At 31.9% G+C, this 12462-nt stretch overlaps 1 protein-coding gene across 10 annotated transcripts in view; it reads left to right on the forward strand.

Annotated features, from left to right (window-relative positions):
- NFAT5 (nuclear factor of activated T cells 5) overlaps positions 1–12462 on the forward strand; it is a 129954-nt gene that overhangs the window by 58670 nt on the left and 58822 nt on the right. Inside the window, exon 2 of one of the 10 annotated variants that reach the window (XM_045192004.3) lies at positions 9359–9471. The exons of the other annotated variants lie outside the window; for them this stretch is intronic. The gene's annotated coding sequence lies outside the window, so the exon portion shown is untranslated. The remainder of the gene's footprint in view (positions 1–9358; positions 9472–12462) is intronic. 10 annotated transcript variants of the gene reach the window in all.

The following is a 12462-nucleotide window of genomic DNA, read 5'->3' on the forward strand; positions in this document are numbered from 1 at the left end:
AGAACAGTAAAGTGGAAGGTTTTGATTTAAATGAGGGTATTGGTACTGCAGTAGAACTTCAGATATTTTTTTGTATGTGTTAACCTATGTACTATTAACTTTGTGTACCAATCTTCCCCTGAGCTGTATATTGCAATTTGCTGCCTTCCTAGTTGAGGGCAGGAAAACTTTAAACATGGAAAGAAACTTATCAGCCCTGCTCACTGTTCATGTGTTGCCAGACATTTTCTAACAGATGTTATTCTGTGGATTTAATTGTGAGCTTTTTAGTAGTGAAATTGGTAAGATGACCTGGTTTCACTTTGTATCCACAGGGTTCCAAAATGTCCCCGAATATATTTTCTGAAATTTAAAGTTTTAATCTAGTTTAAAATTTATATCAGGCAATAAAATATGAAAAACGATATTTTAATGAAATATTTCACTTTAAATCCACAGGTAGAAATTGACTAACTGATTTCTTTTGTATCTTTTGAGATTGTTTTTTAAAGACATGTTGAATCTGTATAGAACTAAAAGTCTGTTTCTTCTGTGCTTTTTAACATCTGTTGACAGTAGATCCAGAGTTTTGTTTTTTTTTTTAAGCTGAAAAAATGTTAGCTAGGTTTGGGAAAAGAACACCACTTCCTTTTCATAACACCAAACTGAATTCCAGAAGTTTTTATATATAAATATTGAAAGTTCTTGAATTTGGGTCCCTAATGGAATGTTGATCCTCTCTTCTTCCCTGTGTTCCTCTTTCCATATATTTGAGAAAATCCTCTCCAGGTAAATTAAATTGAAAAGTATCAGTTGAAAAATCCTGAAAATATGAGAATGAAACCAGGAAGTATTCTGAAGTAATAAATTCTTACTATATTGAGAAGTTATTGACTTTGTAATGATGGTAAAGAGAGTGAGGAGGTAATCTTGACACTTTTCTTATATTCACACACACAAAGTTTCTGTGATCTAAAACCATTTGAAATTTTTAAGTCATTTGAAATTTTTAAAATATAAATTTAGTTTTAGTAACCAACATAGTCTTATTCCACGATTCTAGTATCTTATTGGTAGAATAGAGCCTTTGTCATAACATTCTAGGTAAGAGAGTTTAAATTACAAAATTATTGTAGGGAGATCAATTAGTATATATCATTAGAGTTGCTTTTTTTATTTGACCTATTAATATCCTTAGTGACATAACTGTCAAAGACAAAGATTTAGAGTAAATTACCAGCTCCTCAGTGTTTCCTGCCCAAAAAACTAGATTTCTTGGGAAAGACACATTAATTTAGACTTTTGTGAGTGTTTTTTTAATCTATAGCATTTGCTGTTTAAGTATTAAATGCATAAAAATGATGACTCTTGATGTAGTTAATTCTTCAGAGTTTTGAAGGAGCCGGATTGGCTGCTATCAGTTATGAGGGCCTGGTGGGAACAGACTTCTAGTTCTGCCATAAAGGTTTGTGTTTCACAAGTTCTAAATCAATTTAAAATTTAAAATTTAGAGGCTTGGCATGTAGGTGTTAATGTACATTCTTTATTATTTAATTATTAAAAATCTGTTTCTCAGATTCACCAAACTAGATATTTTCCCTTTACATATTACTGAGAGAATGAGTAAACATGGTGCTGCTAATCCACAATCCAGAATATTGGGTAAAAGAATGTCTCTCAGATCTTTTCCTGCCTCTACACTATTTCCACTTTTACATACTCCCAGCAATAACATCTTTCTATCCGGTAAGTCCAAGGGTTGAGGGTGGGGGAAGGAGGACTGACTTCTCCTGTACAACTCTTCGCCTTTCCGTGGGGTCAGGTGTCAAAATCTGGGAGGTGTAGTTGAGAATCAAACAGTCTGAAATTCTGTACTCCTCCCCATTTTTTAAAGACCTCTGTTTTTGTCCCACTGGTAAGGTAATTAAGAGTTTGAAATTCAATATGTGAATGAATAAAAGTTTTAGAAATGCAGAGTTTCTGAACAGTATTATTGTAGGTTCTCAGTAGTTAAGAGAGAAGCCATTTTCCTAATACAAAAAGAGTTATCCAAATGAATTGTTGTTATTTTTTTGCAAAATAAATAGTTGGTCAAGAAGAAATATAAATTGTGAGAGGATATTTTGGGGGGTGTTTGTGTGTGTGTGTGTTTCTTCTAGTATATGTTATAAAGAACTAAAATGTAAGTATTTAGGAGAAATAAAACAAGTACAGCAGAATTTGTGGTTTTTGAAAAGAGACCTGGCAGGTATTTTTCTTAAATAACAGCTTTATTGAGATATAATGCACATACCAATTAAATGTATTTTATAATTTTTTAACGTTTTTAAATTTTTTATTTACTTTTTAGAGAGAGGATAAGGAAGGGAGAAAGAGAGGGAGAGAAACATTTATGTATGAGAGAAACATCTATCAGTTGCCTCTTGCATGCCCCCAACTGGGGACTTGTCCCAAAACCCAGGCATGTGCCCTGACTCGGAATTGAATCAGTGACTTTTTGGTTTGCAGGCTGGCACTCAATCCACTGAGCCACACCAGCCACACCAGCAAATGTATTTTAAATCTACTTATACGTTTACAGTTTTTATCCTTAGATTTACTTAATTTATATAAAGTTGGAAGCCTTTGACATAAATAGACAATGAAGTTTGTTCATTTTAAGAAATCAGATTATTTTCTTGTTCTGTCCTATACTTTGTCTTCATTTTGGAATATGGCATTATGTTTATCAGTTTATATCAAAATATGATTTTGCTAAGGTGACTATTGCTTTAAGTTTTTTATTTGAATTTTTGAGTAGACAGTGAATTAAACCACACCTTTTATAATCCAGCCAGAGAACCTTAAGAATAACTACTTAGTAATCCTTTTATTTTCAAAAAGTTATTTTACTTTTAGTAATTATATATTAGTATTCTTTTTAGAAGTAATGTATTCTCAGCACACTCATACTTGGTAGCAGTTTTTAACATGTGAAAGTATATATACTCATAAAGCATATACAATACAAATCTCTGTTGAATATTTCTACTAGTTGAATCACTGAGAATTTTTAATGGTTTAATAATTTTTTAAAAGATTTTATTTATTTACTTTTAGAGAGAGGGGAAGGAAGGGAGAAAGAGAGGGAGAGGAACATCGATGTGCAAGAGAAACATAGATTGGTTGCCTCTTGCATGCCCCTAACCAGGAACCATGCCTGCAACCCAGGCATGTGCTTTGGCTGGGAATTGAACCAGTGACTTTTCAGTTTGCAGGCCAGTGCTCAATCCACTGAGCCACACCAGCCAGGGCCTTAATGGTTTAATGTAAATTAATAATTTTACATGAAGTGATCCATGTAATAAATTTTTTTATTAGAAGGAAACATTAAATAATGCTTTAAATTCTGTGACAGAGTAATTAATAGATTTTAAATACCTAGTAGGTATTTTCTGTACTGAAAGAACTTAGTACTATTTACACAGTAGAAGAACACACTAAAGAACTAAATTAATGTTCTATAATCAAAAACGTTATGCTTTAATTCGCTGCAGACATCCTAATCACCTAAATTAAAATTTTAGGAATTTCTAAACCATCCATAACATTAAAACTGTACAAAAACTGAGTTGAAGAAAATGTAAGTTGTCATTTTGAGTTCCATGTGATAGGAATTGTACCAGGCAATTTGCATGTCATCATATCTCAATCCTTCTAAACACAGTATAGTATACCTCTCTTCTTTCTTACTGGGGTCTAAGTTTTTTTCTCCTTGCCCTTGTTATTTAGGGAATTTGGCATTGTGTGCTCTCACTTCAATTGAGGAAACACAGGCTCCTAGAAGTCACTGTAGGATATTGAGTTGAAAAAGCTATGCCCCTTCTTCTCAGCAAGTTTCAGGATCTGCAAATGGGAGTATGATTTCTAGAGGAATATTACTTCTTCACAGCAACAGAATTATGTAGCTCATTGAATTTAAGTTGTAACTTAAATTAGTAGTTGTAGAAAGTATTTACCATTATGCAATTTGGATTTTCTTGAGTTGACTAACTTTGAGGAGTAAATTTACCTTCGATTCCTCTCCTGGGTTAACTAGGTTAACATATTTCAGAATTTTGGCCATTTATATCATATATTACTTTTAAGATTATATCCAAAGTCTATTGAGGGGAAAGGTAATTCACCTATGTAACCTATGCATTGATATTATGAGCTAAAATGTAAGTTGATGTTGGTTACTCTATATGGCCCTTTCTATTTTTCCTAGAAACCTGGACCATTTCCAGAAGAAAGTCAGATCCTAGTTACAAACATGTTACAATAGTTTTAAAAATTATACTCTTCATTCTGTCTTTTTATTGAAATTAAAGTAAATCTAAATATATACATTTATACTTACAGAAATAATGTATGTATGTATAGATTTATGCTAATATCTACCTTATTAGAGTGAAAAGCATAAGCAACAATGGACCATAACAGTTAATTCAGAAATAACTACCAATTCAGGAGGCTATCCATATTATCAACTTTAATTTACAAAAAGTACACATAGCCTGTTACTGATTTATTCCTTGAATTTTCCCTTTTTATTCTCAGTTTTTAGCAATAACTTTATAAATATTGACTTACTCAATTTCTGATAGAATAAGCACATTTTTATATTACTTGAGCCTATAGAGTAGCATTTTTAAACTGTTTACAGATTCTCAACCATTCAGAGGCCAAAGAAATACATAAAATTGACACAAGTTCTGTTTTTATGTGTTTTGTACAATTTTGTATTATTAATGCACAGAAATTGACTTTTTTATAACATTAATGAGATTGATAGTATCATCAGAAAAAAGTATTGCCATATAACTCAGTGATTTTAAATCTTTTGCATCTCATGGTACACATACATGTAAACTAATTACTAAAATTCTGTGGTACGCCAAAAATATATTTTTGCTGATCTGACAAAATATAGGTATAACAGATTGATTTACAAAAAATAATAATAATTAGCTACTCTTTTTGCTTCAAAGTGACTTGTAAAATCTCAGGCAGGTGCCTAACGTGTATATAAGATTTCTGGTACCAAAAATTAACCAATCAGATGCAACTTTATTATGTGACTTGACCAGTAAGATGTAACTCTGTTATATGACCTATATATCTATGATTCAAGATGGGGAAGGGAAGGAGAAAGAGAGGGAGAGAAACATCAATTGGTTCCTTTTTTGTAGGTGCCCTGACCGAGGATTGAACCCACAACCCCTTCAGTTTACAGAATGATGCCCAGCCAACTGAGCCATACTGACCAGGGCTATTGTTATTTTATTTTTTTATTTTTTTGACAATATAAAGGAAAAGAGATCAGTGCCCCTGACTACGTAGTCAGGTATTGCATGTTCTAAAAATTCTCGTGGCATACTGGCTGAAAATCACAGCGATAACTGTTTTATAACAATTAGGTGTATAAATAATACTAATGAAGTTGTATAAATAACACTCCAGCTGGGACAGGAGTGAGGGGATTATGAGGTCTGTCCAGCAGGTATCCAGCCATGTAATCTGAAAAATAGAGACATTTATTGAAGAAGATAGAAGATACAAGAAATATTTTACATAGGACAATGATGCCCCAGTCCCCTTCAAAGTAGGCACCTTGGGACCTCACACAGTTCTCCCAATTGCCATCAGCTGCCCCTTCGTATTTTCCTGAATTTCATCAGTGGTCTGAAATTGAAATCTCTTACCTTTCAAAGGTAACTTTAGTTTTGGGAAAAGCCAGAAGTTGTAGGATACCAAATCTGGGCTGTAGGGGGGCTGAGTCACCTGGGTGATTTGACGTTTTGCAAAAAAAACTGCACAGGACGTGATGCATGAGCATGTTGTCATAATGAAGTTGCCAATCACCAGTTGGCCATAACTGCGTCCTCCCAAATCATCCAAATAGTTTCCATGGAGGAATATTCAACCTAATGTAAAATTTGATGCAGATTTGTTGCTGTACTTGTTCAGTCATTTTGCATGTGATGGTTACATTATACATGTTCACTCAGTGTCTACTGCCCCCATTGACTAGTATAGTGAAGTCATCATTGTTCATATATGCACATTCCAGTCCACTCTCCTTGACTGCCAGGTTACATGGATGTCATGCAAAACGTTCTCATTATATTAACAATGGATGGAATTTTTCTGGACAAACCTATACATTAGGATAGTATACAAAAACATACTTCACCTGTGTCTGTGACATTTTTTTCTCTTAAAAATAAAATCATGCATAGTAAAATGTTAGCATCTGTTAAATATGAGCAGAGGGTACATTGGTGTTTAGTTTTAAATACTTAATAATTTAAAAAACACCAGGTGGAAGCTGATTAAAATACTCAAAATGCCCAATGCACTCTTGCAACAAAGGTGTGACATATAGTAGATACTTGATGAATTTTTTTTGGCATAGATAAGGGTACATTAACTTTTCATCCAAAAATACAAGTATTGTATTTTTATTCATTGGCAGTTTTTACTTAGTCCACTGATATAAAATTCATTCTTCTCATATCACTCCCTCATAACAAGATACTGTCAATTAAAGTAAGTCAGAAAATGGCCCTGGCTGATGTGGCTCAGTAGATTGAATGCCAGCCTGTGAACTGAAAGGTTGCTGGTTCGATTCCCACAGTACATGCCTGGGTTGTGGGTCAGGTCCCCAGTTGAGGATGCACAAGAGGCAACCGATTGATGTATCTCTTGCACATTGATTTTTCTCTCCCTCTCTTTCTCCCTCCTTTCTCCTCTCTCTAAAAATAAAGAAATAAAATCTTTTTTAAAAAATCAGAATGAACGAGAAAGCACTTCAACATGCCAGGCCCATATGGCCATGATGTAGATCATACACACATGCACATATATTATTATAGTTTTATTGCTATTTATTTTGAACATATGAAATAAAATTAGTATTGACTTTGGAATTGTAAAGACATAATTTGAATTTGATTGCTATCATCATTTCTATCAAGTAGACAGAAACTTGTAGAAGTTAAATAAATTTCTAATGATATCATCCCTGTAACTAGACGATAATATCAACTTTTCCGTAATGGGACTATAAACATAAATATATAAAATACTTAACATTACCTGATAATTAGTGACCATTCAGCAAACATTAACCTTCCTCCCATATGTTTCTCCTTTCATTTGTTAATACCATTTTAAAAATAAGATCTTATTTTTATAAGAATAATTTTCAACTTCGTTTTGCTTCTTTCTTTTCATTTTCACTGAGTCTGTTTTTGACCTTACTTTGAAGTTTTGCGTATCAGTCAAGGTTCAGCCATACACATGAGCCATAGGATTGATTTTCTGACTTATTTTACATCAACACTCTCTCAATGGGAACCCTTGTAGAAGGAACATTGATAGAGGATGAGTCTTAGAAAAAACAGTTCCTAAAGGGATTCTATAAAGCTAAGAGTTCTTAGAATTCTTATCACTTTTTTAAAATGAAATGATAAATTTGCATGATCAGTTATCATAACTTCTGGTAGAGCAATTTATGACTTCTATTTTTTTTGCCTAGACTATTTAGTGTAGAGTTGGATTTAATACACACTCTAGTCCAGACCCAGGTGTAAAACCTGATTGATTAATGAAAGTAGAAGGTTTTAATCATACAAATACTATTTTTCCTTTTTGGGGTACCTCTAAAAAAGGAATTGTGAAGATATTGAACTAGTGTTGGCAGGATTACCTTTATTATTTATAAACTATTTTTAAATGCATTATATGATAAAGTATTGAAGTGATATTCAAATAGCATTCTCAGAACTTTGTCTCCAGTTTTTAAGTTTATATAGTGATAATTTCCGTTTTGCCTTGAAGTAACATTATCTTTCAAGTGGTACAAAAATTGTCCTTTTTGTTTTTTAACTTGTCCTTCCTGGGGTGTTTGACAATGTAATAAGTTTAGTTATAAACTAGTATAATTACATAACTTTTGTAAACATTATGATTTATTCAGTTTCTGATAGAGTAAGCACATTTTTATATTACCTGTCTCTATAGAATAGCATTCCAAAACTGTTCACAGATTCTCAACCATTCTTTTGTGTTTAAATTATTTGAGGTAGAGGATTCTTTCTGGGCTTTAGTCTGTTCACCCAGTGTTAACAATAATGCTACCCTGTAGTACTTAAATGACTAGATGATAGAAAGCATCTTTCTTTCCCAGTAAGAGGGGATTTAAAAAACAAATTCTAGCCCTGGCCAGCTAGCTCAGTTGTTTAGAGCATCATCCGATACACCAAGATTGTGGGTTTGATTCCTGGTCTGGGCACATATAAGAAACAACCAATGAATACATAGTAGAACAACAAAGTGATGTTTCTCTCTCTCTCTCTCTCTCTCCCACTTCTTTTCTCTTTCTCTAAATCAGTAAAAAAAAGTTTAATTCTGTAATGTGTGCCTAGTACACATTTTACATTGTGCTTAGATACTTTGGCTTGATTAGGACAAAATATATATTTAAAACATTGCTCTTATAAGTGTCAGGACACTTAGAAATTTTGTAAGACTTTTTCAGAAAACATTCTTTAATAAATATTATAGGAATATATTAACTACACTAACACACTAACAAAGGAAAAATAATTATTTTAGGAGAATTCAGATTAAAAATGGGAGAGTAAGTATTGTATAATATTAGGATCCTGACTGGCAGTTTAATGGGCTGGAGAAGAAAAAGATGGTCTCCAATAAATCAGTAACAAACTTTTCACCTTTAGGAATAGTGCTAATTATTTTTAAAAATAGAGCCTCTGGGATCAGACATTTTAGGCACAGTAGCATATATATTTTAAAAGTGTAAATTAGTAACTTTTTTTGAAGGGGATGAGGAAGTATGTGGAAGTTGGCCTGAGAAATGAAAAGATTCTTTTGATGCTAAAACATAAATATTTTTTGCTGTTTGAGCATAGCCTCTTCCACTTTTTAAGGGAACTTGGGTAAGAGGACAACCTAAAACCCACCTGTATGAGAGAACATTCTGGCTTATGGATTAGGTTGCATTAGTAAACTAGAGAACAGTTTGGTGAATATGAGTTAACAAAAAGTTTGGATAAGAAATTTTCCCATTTGCATTTATTTGGATGTGAATAATTTAATTTTTTAAAGGTTGTTTTAAAACACTGCTTATTGTAGCATGTAAACTTATGTTGGGTGGGGAAAAGTACAAATGGGAACTTGAAACTGTTTTAAACATAATTAAGTGATTGACCCTACAATTTTTGTTTTTTGTTCTTTCGGGGTTTTTTTTGGTAAAATAATCTGGATTGCTTATTTTATATGCTGGGATGCTAGTTGTTTTTTCTATTAATACACTTAACTTGCATTCTAGCTTCGCCATTCAGAGACAGGCATCGTGTGGTGGGTTGTGTGACAGTGTCTGTCAATAGTGAAGACAAATAGTGCCAGAGACACTTAACCCATCCAATCTCACCCAGGGTATAGGTCGGTTTTCAGACTTCTTCATAAGTCTTTTTTTCTTTCTTCCTTCCTTCCTTCCTTCCTTTATTTTTGTTTTTTGTTTTGTTTTGTTTTGTTTCTAAATAGTGGATTGATACTGATTGAAACTAAACTTTTGGTAAAGTTTTAAACTTTACATTAAAACTGTAAGAAGAAGAAAAGTAGAAAATGAAGGTTGGCATGTAAGGTGTTGACAAAGCAGGTTTGCAGCCACTTTGTGTGTCCTAGATTTTTCAGTCCCTTGGCAACATGAATGTTGGCCTTATAATTTTTTTCTCTCAATATCTTTCTTCTTTGATGTGAAAATATATCCTTGTATCTGGTGACTTTCATCAGACAAGATACTTAGATCTGAAGCTATTGTTACCAGAAAGAAAAATGAAATACTTAAAACCAGTAACTTTGGTTAAACAGTGTTTTTTTAGACCAGAAATTGTTTCTAAACATCCTGCGTTGCTTTTCATGATTATTTTCTGAGCAGTCAATAATTTACTCCTTCTCCGTTCCACTATTGGTACACTCAGTGCACTTGCAAAACTTTATGGCTTTGTTTTAATGGCTTTCTTAGGAAAACTGACTGATTTTTACACTGATGTTGAAAATGTAGGGAACACATTTTTATTTTGGAAGCTTAGTTAAATGTAATTTCTGTCATATATTTTAAATCAGTAAAAGGTATTTGTTCCTTCTGAGAACTCTAAAGAATGTTTCTAATTTCAAAGCTTTTGATAAAAAGTTTGGTTAGTTCCATGTAAAGTATCATCTCTTTTTTTTATGGTATGTTAAGCACTAAAATGATACAGTAATTAAAATTTCTACTTCACAAATCTAGAATTAATAATTCTTAATTTTAAAATACAGCTTAAGCAAGGAGTATATAAAATCTACATGGTTTCTATATGTGGTAGCATTTAAAAATCCATTTCCATCCCTCTAATCAAATTAATAGTACTTGGAAATCCTGGGTTATCCATATAGATATTGTCTGCCACTCTTTTTATTTGAGCTGATTTGAGTATTCGTAGTGAACCTTAACAAATCCATTTCCTTAAAAGAAGCCATATGTCCAACTTGAGTTCATCATCATTATTGGCATTTTATCTACTAATTGGCTATTCTTAATAATAGAATTATTAGAACACTATAGATGTGATATTTCCCTTCATTTATAAATTTTAGAATTAATCCATTATTTTGAGATTATAAATTCGTATTAGTTAATTGTAGAAATGGTTTATATTTTTTTCCCTTTGGTTTGCTGTGCTCTCTGTGGTCACAGAAATTACTGGAAAAATAGAATTTTTCTAGGTTCAAAGATAATTTTTTCATAAAAATATAATAAAAATGTATTCATACATTACTTAGGTGAAAGAATAAGTTTAAGAAAAAAAATTTGAGAAAAACTTCAGTCTTTACGAAGGATTTGTAAGGGATTTAAGAACAAATACAATTATAAAGTTATAAAATAGATACATTATAATTACTCAGTGAGATAATACAAGCAGTTACTAAAACATTTTTATGTTGGAGTTCTAATATTTTGATATGCAGCAATTAAACATAGTATCTGCATTCCTAATAGATAAAAATGGAGACTCAAAACCAAACAAAGGGGAGGTAGTTAGCATATTTTGTTTATAAGAACTTATAAATAAAAAAGAATATATACATTAAGCAGGATTGCATTAGCATTTTTTGTTCATTAGAATGTCAATTAAGTTTTTTCTTGCTATTTAATGATATGGTGACCTTAAGTATATTTATAATATTTCCAGGAATGTTCTTTAGTGGTTTTCTAGGAATGCTTAGAAATGACAAACTAATGTTTAAAAATCTAAAATGTTCTTGATATTGTTGTTATGCCTTTATTTTTAATAGCTAATGTTAAATATATTTTATTCTTAGTACATTTATAGGTTAGTGCCCAAGTAGGTAATTTAGCTTATATATAGTTTCAAGAAAGTAAGTTATTAGAGCGCTCTTTGTAGAAATGATGAATGTTACCTCTAAACTCTTAAGTTACTTTTAAACCTTTTCCCACTATCAGATAATGCTATTATAGTAATATATAGTCTAAGGATTTTGAGTATTAAATCCTTTTTTTAATTAACCTGATGTGTCCATTTTGGACACATTAGTACATTTATTTGTGAATTTAATATAACTCAGCACCCATATCAAATATTGGCTTCTTACAAATTAATTTAATAACAAATAACATACAAGGCACAATATAGGTGTTGGAAAGGTCTCAGATGGGAAGAATACTGTCCATGCTTTCAAGAGGCTTATAGTCTTATCCTCCTCCACCTCACCTGTCATTATTAATGCACTTAGGTGATGTCTTGCTAACCAGAATATAACATCTTTATGTGAAAGACTTTAAACACCACTATAATCATCATCAGAGCAACAATGATACTGTGGTAAAGAGTTTTATAGTTTTTAAATACTGTCTCATTTTGTAGTCTTAAAATGAGTAGAATCTTTGTAATTTAGGGCCAAAATGAGGTAGGCTTTAAAATCTAATAGTACTTTTAATTAAAGGATGTTTACTACTCCTGTCTTTTGACAGAATTTGTTTTCAGTTTCATAGTTTTGTGCTAATGAATGTTTTTATTGAATAACTATATCCAGGAGTCTACAGGTAAAATATTAAAATTATATGTTAGGCATTAAGGAAAATGTGTAGAATATTTTAATTTATGTAGGGTATGAATGAGATCACAGTTTGGCATACCTGTCCCAGAACAGACATTTATGTATGAATATATAAACTGGGTTTTATAAACATGATTGTTTTGATAATATTTGCAAGATAAACTCATATAGTATACCTCAAAATGCAATGCTAGGTTATATCTTGCAGATTAAATTTATAAACACCACATAACTTGCTTTTGAGTGCCTCATTGCTTTTCACCTGTATTTTCCACCTTTCAAGGACAGGGATCCCTGCGATGTTCGTATTCTGCA

The sequence above is a fragment of the Desmodus rotundus genome, chromosome 12 (assembly GCF_022682495.2).
Source record: "Desmodus rotundus isolate HL8 chromosome 12, HLdesRot8A.1, whole genome shotgun sequence".
Lineage (NCBI taxonomy): Eukaryota > Metazoa > Chordata > Mammalia > Chiroptera > Phyllostomidae > Desmodus > Desmodus rotundus.